The following is a 7207-nucleotide window of genomic DNA, read 5'->3' on the forward strand; positions in this document are numbered from 1 at the left end:
GATGGCTCTTCTAATGAAATAGCTAGTTTGATTATACAGGACAATACTACCACCTGGCATACTAATTATAAGTCTGCTCAAGAAGTAGAACTATTTGCCGTTTTTCAGGCTTTATTACAAATTTCTGCTCCATTTAATTTATATTCTGACAGTCAATATATCATAAGAGCCTTAAACACTATTGAGACTGTTCCATTTATTGGTACCCTGAATTCTACTATCCAAACTCTTTTTCGTGATATACAACATTTAATTTGCTCCAGAGTTAATAAATGCTATTTTGGTCATATTCGTGCTCACTCTGGACTTCCTGGACCTTTAGCACGAGGCAGTGTTTTGGCTGATGAAGCTACACGTATGATATTTCCTTCACTGGAACAAATGGCAAAAACTTCCCACAGCTTACACCATCAAAACAGCAATAGCTTAAGACTTCAATTTGGCATTACTCGAGAAGCTGCCAGACAGATTGTTAAGCAATGTCAAACATGTCCTCAATTTTTTAGCGTCCCCCACTATGGAGTTAATCCTCGAGGATTGTTGCCAAACGATATATGGCAAATGGATGTTACCCATATTCCTGAATTTGGTAAACAAAAATTTGTTCATGTTACTATTGACACCTTCTCCGGCTTTTTACATGCCTCTCTACAATCCGGAGAAGCTAGCAAACATTGTATAGCTCATTGCATTAAATGTTTTGCTGTTATGGGAACCCCTAAAACCATAAAAACAGACAATGGTCCAGGATACACTGGAAAAAATTTTCAATTATTTTGTACGCAATTGTCTATCTCACATAAAACAGGTATCCCTTATAATCCTCAAGGCCAAGGAATTATTTAATGGGCACATCAAACTCTCAAACATCAATTGCAAAAACTAAAGAAGGGGGAATTGTATCCCAATACCCCCTCCAACTCTCTAAACTATGCTTTATTTGTTCTAAATTTTTTACAATTGGATATAAGTGGCCGTTCAGCAGCACAGCGATTTTGGAACTTTGATGCACAAACAATAAGACCTAAAGTCTTTTGGAAAGACCCACTTGTGGGAAAATGGTATGGACCAGATCCAGTACTAATCTGGGGACGAGGGCATGTTTGTGTTTTCCCACAGGATGCCGAAGCACCGCGCTGGCTGCCAGAAAGGTTGGTACGCACGGCGGAGACAGTCTCTAGCAAACCAGATGAGGAGATTGACAATTCAAGAGCATGATGAATTACCATCTCGGCAACAACTTCAGGCATTGATGCGAGAGGCACAGAATCGTGTTGTGGTGCAGGGTGATCCGATATTGCCTTTAAGCTTCCTGATAACCTTATTAATTATCTTAAATCAGATTAACACTGCACACTCTGAAGAATATTCAAATGCTTACTGGGCTTATTTTCCTGACCCTCGCCTTCTCCAACCTGTGGGCTGGGAGGGTCAGTCCATTCCCATATACACTAATAAAACTGTTTTATTTCTTGCACCTTGTTTAATTAAAAAACTGATTGATGATCTATGGATCATAAAGGCTTCCATCTATGGAAATGGTCTGCGGTTAAAGGAACATAAGCGTGCGCCTATATAAAAAGAAAGGGGGAGATGCGGGGAGCTGCCCGTGAGAACGGGGTCCTTTGTCTGAAGGACACAGCTCTGGGAGCTGCCTCAGTCCTTGAGGGTTTGCTTGCAAACATAGCTCTCTGTCCCGCCACCCCAGAGATTAGGCGCTTATTTACTGCAGGCACCTGGAGTTCTGTGCAAACTTCTCACGCACAGAGAAATGTTATCTGGTGTAAGAAATAATAACAGGGAGCCATTCCCATGCTCTCAAGATTTCTTGTGACTGTTTGTAAGATGTATAGGCCAACCAAGAAAAAATGTCAACTGTCTTGTCTTTCTCACGCTTTTCTGTATAAATATGAGATGTTGAATAAAGTTGGTGTCAGACTGCGTCCCTTCGTGGTGACGTGTCTGAACCTCTTGACCCCATCTTTGTAGTCTCTTGCTTTAGTTTCTTTCTTAGCCCCGCCGTGCACGTTCTCGGGACCTGATCGACTTTGCTGGCTGGCTCCGGCAAAGGAAGCGTATTTTAATTTCATGTCTATAGTCACCATCTGGAGTGATTTTACAGCCCCCCAAAATAAAGTCTGTCACTGTTTCCACTGTTTCCCAATCTATTTGCCATGGAGTGATGGGACTGGTTGCCATGATCTTAGTGTTCTGAATGTTGAGTTTTCAGCCAACTTTTTCATTCTCCTCCTCTTTCACATTCTTCAAGAGGCTCTTTAGTTCTTCCTTACTTTCTGCCATAAGGGTGGTGTCATCTGCATATCTGAGGTTATTGATATTTCTGCCCACAATCTTGATTCCAGCTTGTGCTTCATCCAGCCTGGCATTTTGCATGATGTACTCTGCATATAAGTTGAATAAGCAGAGTGACAATATGCAGCCTTGAGGTACACCCTCCCTGATTTAGAACCATTCTTTTGTTCCATGTCCAGTTCTAACTGTTGCTTCTTGACCTGCATACAGATTTCTCAGGAAGCAGGTCAGGTGGTCTGGTATTCCCATCTCTTTAAGAATTTTCCACAGTTTGTTGTGATCCACAGGGACTGTGGCTACAGACCATGGGTTCGTAAAAAGTCAGACACGACTGAGCAACTAACACACATACACACAAGCATGCAAGGTGATAATATACAGCCTTGAAGTACTCCTTTCCCAATTTTGAAACAGTCCATTGTTCAGTGTCCAGTCCTAACTGCTGCTTCTTGTCCTGCATATAGGTTTCTCAGGAGGCAGGTTAGATTGTCTGGTATTCCCATCTCTTTAACAATTTCCCACAGATTTACTATGTTCAGTAGTCATTTAAACTAGTGAAAGTCACCTAAACAAAGTGGGCCTCAGTTATGCAAAATATAAAATGTGGAAGTAGGCATACATAAAGTCTGTATGCTTTCAAACTCTATTTATGTTATCTGCAAATTATACTGGTTTTTATACTAATGAGGAAAGGAGGAGAACCAATTTAAATATTTCTGTACTTTTTATAAAGGAAGCTAAATATTTTAAAGAATACCTTGAACCAATTAAAATTTATTAGAAAAAAAAAAAAGCCCTATTTAAGTGTTATCATAATAGTTTTATTTTATCCAAAGTCTATGATAGTGTATTTTGAAGAAGAAATAATGATTTTGAACTTCAGATAATATTCCTTCAGTTCAGTTCAGTTCAGTCGCTCAGTCGTGTCCGACTCTTTGCCATGAATCGCTGCACGGCAGGCCTCCCTGTCCATCACCAACTCCCGGAGTTCAGTCAGACTCACGTCCATCGAGTCAGTGATGCCATCCAGCCATCTCATCCTCTGTCGTCCCCTTCTCCTCCTGCCCCCAATCCCTCCCAGCATCAGAGTCTTTTCCAATGAGTCAACTCTTCGCATGAGGTGGCCAAAGTACTGAAGTTTCAGCTTTAGCATCATTTCTTCTAAAGAAATCCCAGGGCTGATCTCCTTCAGAATGGACTGGGTGGATTTCCTTGCAGTCCAAGGGACTCTCAAGAGTCTTGTCCAACACCACAGTTCAAAAGCATCTATTCTTTGGTGCTCAGCCTTCTTTACAGTCCAACTCTCACAACCATACATGACCATTGGAAAAACCATAGCCTTGACTAGATGGACCTTTGTTGGCAAAGGAATGTCCCTGCTTTTGAATATGCTTTCTAGGTTGGTTATAACTTTCCTTCCAAGGAGTAAGCGTCTTTTAATTTCATGGCTGCCGTCACCATCTGCAGTGATTTTGGAAAGTTGAATGGAAATTGGAGAGAGTTCTGTAGGTGAATTTTGAATTTCATTCATTATCGTCATGAAGGATACTTTAAAAGTTTTGTATTCTATCCTCAAATGTATTTTCACTTTTTATTTCTTATAGGAAACACATCCATTTTCTGTTTGAATGGCGGGAAAAGATCAGCAATGAAAAACCACACAAGACCCACAGAATATATTCTTCTGGGGCTATCAGATGACCCAGAGCCTCAGATTGTGATTTTTATATTTTTAATCATCACATATATATTAACTGTCACTGGAAATTTGACCATCATCATTCTCACCTTGGTGGACTCCCATCTACAGACACCTATGTATTTTTTTCCTCAGGAACTTCTTGAGAGGGTAACAGGCAGGAAGGCCAGGGGTCTCCAAATGGAGGAAATATCCTGCAAGTGTCAGACATTTTTATCTCTCTTAAGCGGCAGGAGGAAACAAACTAGCAATATTTTTTTCCTTCTCTTTACAAATTTAAAGGGAGGTTTCTCTTAAAATACTGTGTTGCCATAATGACACCTGGTTTCACCTGAAGTTAGGTATTCTTGAGCCTAGAGATAATCAATGCCTTTTTCTTATGGAAATGTTTGTCTTAAGCTATGCTAATGTACTATGCCTTTACCCCAAACTCTGTCTCCAAGTCGGTTCCTCCTCTTGGCCCAGAAGCTACTTGACAAACCAGTATGGATATTGTTCCCCTAATCTATGTAAATGAAACTATTTGTATGGTGGTCTGCCCTTCTTCAAGATTCAAGTTAATCATTTTATGGCCCAGGATACACCATTTGGCGCCAAGATTATCCCAAAATGCATCTTATGGGTGAGGGGCCTGGTGCCATTCTGAATTTAAGACATTCCTTTCTTTCATTAACAGACTGCTAGTGACTATATAACATCCAGCTGAAGACTAGCAGGGGGGTACTCTTTATGCCCCCTTCTGATGCCTATGTCAGAAGCTTTCTCTATCTCCTTTATACTTTAATAAAAATAAAACTTTATTACACAAAAGCTCTGAGCGATCAAGCCTCGTCTCTGGCCCCGGATTGAATTCTTCTCCTCCGGGGGCCAAGAATCCTGGTGTATTTGCATGATTCAACAACAACCTTTCATTCTCTATATTAAAAATTTTCTTTATAACTCTCTGTATTCCTAGATTTCTGAGCACAATTATCACCAGGGACACAATGATTTCATACAATGATTGTACAGCTCAGTTGTTTTTCTTCATTTTCTTGGGTATCACTGAGTTTTATCTTCTAACTGCCATGTCCTATGATCGCTATGTAGCTATCTGCAAACCCCTGCATTACACAACCATCATGAACAACAGAGTCTGTGCACTGCTTGTCTTTTGTGCTTGGCTGGCAGGGTTCTTAAACATCTTCCCACCTGTTATTCTGTTTCTCTAGTTAGCTTACTGTGATCATTGATCACGTTGCTTGTGACTATTTCCCCCTCTTGCAACTATCCTGCTCAGACACGTGGCTCCTTGAAGTGATTGGTTTTTACTCTGCAATAGTGATTCTGCTTTTTACTTTGGCATTAATAATTCTATCCTACATGTTTATCATCAAGACAATTCTGGGACTGCCTTCTGCCAGTCAGAGAAAAAAGGCATTTTCTTCATGCTCCTCTCACGTCATTGTCATTTCCATCTCTTATGGAAGCTGTATATTCATGTATGCCAACCCTTTAGCAAAAGAAAAGGCATCCGTGAACAAAGGAGCATCTATTCTGAATGCTTCTGTTCCTCCTATGATGACCATTTATATATTCTCTGAGGAACCAGCAAGTGAAACAAGCCTTCAAGGAGACCATCCAAAAGGTTATCTTTACCCCTGGAAATGCAAGTTATTATATCAATAAAAGAGTAAAGTTCTTGTTAATGCTTTCTGTTACTCATAATCTGCCTAAACTCTTTCAGTACAGTTGTATGAATCCTTTTCATCTGTTCCCATGTTAAAAAATTCCCCACACTGAACCTAATTAACTGTATAAAGTTGAATATTACTTCAGAATTTTCTATAATTTTTTATTCAAATATATTTGGATGAAGTAAAGAACACAGGTTGGTGTTACAATTTTATAGGCCATTTAGTTTGATGAAAAGAATGTCAGAATTGATGTGGATTTCTGAAATTTTCTACCAGGTAATAGAAATGACATTATTAGGAATTTTTATTCTATCTGGAATTTTCATGAAATCAAACAACAACAATCACTAGAGGGTTGAAAATAAATATAAATATCAACTTAAATATTTTTAAAGTTTAGAAACTGAAGTATATTTTAACTCTTTATACTATTATAATACTTTTATAATAATGAGGAGAGAGAAGAAAGAGGAGGGTAGAGTTAATATTTTTTCAGCAATTACTATATTCCAGGCCTATTCTAATTATTTTCTTCATATTGGCTCATTGAATCTTGTGAACAGCTTTATTTCATTTTCAGTCACTCATTCGTCATTTTCGTCAGTCATTTCGTCAGTCACTCATTTTCAGTCACTCATTTTACAGTCACTCATTCATCATTTTCAGTCATTTGTGCTCTCATGGACTGCAGCACACGAGGCTCTGCTGTCCTTCACTAGCTCCCTGAGTTTGCTCAAACTCATTTCCATGATCTAGTAATGCCTTCCAAGCATCTCATCCTCTGTTGCCCCCTTCCCTTCCTGCTCTCAATTTTTCCCAGCATCACGGTCTTTTCCAGTGAATGTGCTCTTCACATAAGGTGGCCAAAATATTGGCGCTTCAGCTTCAGCATCAGTCCTTCCAATGAATATTCATAGTTGATTTCCTGTAGGACTAACTGGTTTGATCTCACAGTCCAAAGGACTCTCCAGAATATTCTCTAGCAGCGTAGTCTAAAAGCATCAATTCTTGTGTGCTCAGCCTTCTTTCTTGTCCAACTCTCACATCCTTACATGACTACTGAAAAACCCATAGCATTGACTATACAGATCATTGTTGGCAAAGTGATGTTTCTGCTTTTTAATACACTAAGTTCATCAAAGATTTTCTTAAACAATTTTCTGAGGTAACTGTTATTGATTTTCTGTTGAAGATATTTTTACCTTATCTTTTCCTCTGGAAATGTTTCATATGACTGTTCTTATTTCACAGCCATGATGAAAAGGTAAAATTGGTGTTAATTTTAATTGGCAATAGAGAAGAACAAGAAAGAAAAGGGATCCAGATTGGAAAAGAAGTAAAACTTTCATTGGTGACAGCATGATACTATACAAAGAAAACTGTACAAATACCATCAGAAAATGACTAGACTAATCAGTTAATTTAGTAAGGTTGTAGGATACAAAATCAATATGCAGAAATCCATTGAATTCCAATACACTAGCAACAAAAATCTGAAAGAGAAAATAAAGAATCAACT

At 38.9% G+C, this 7207-nt stretch overlaps 1 pseudogene; it reads left to right on the plus strand.

Moving 5' to 3' along the window:
• Positions 1-3961: 3961 nt before the first annotated feature.
• Positions 3962-5777, plus strand: LOC147372177 (olfactory receptor 6C3-like; annotated as a pseudogene).
• Positions 5778-7207: the final 1430 nt, after the last annotated feature.

Source organism: Bos grunniens, chromosome 5 (assembly GCF_055505025.1).
Source record: "Bos grunniens cultivar Pamir isolate PY7600 chromosome 5, Bosgru_T2T1.0, whole genome shotgun sequence".
NCBI lineage: Eukaryota > Metazoa > Chordata > Mammalia > Artiodactyla > Bovidae > Bos > Bos grunniens.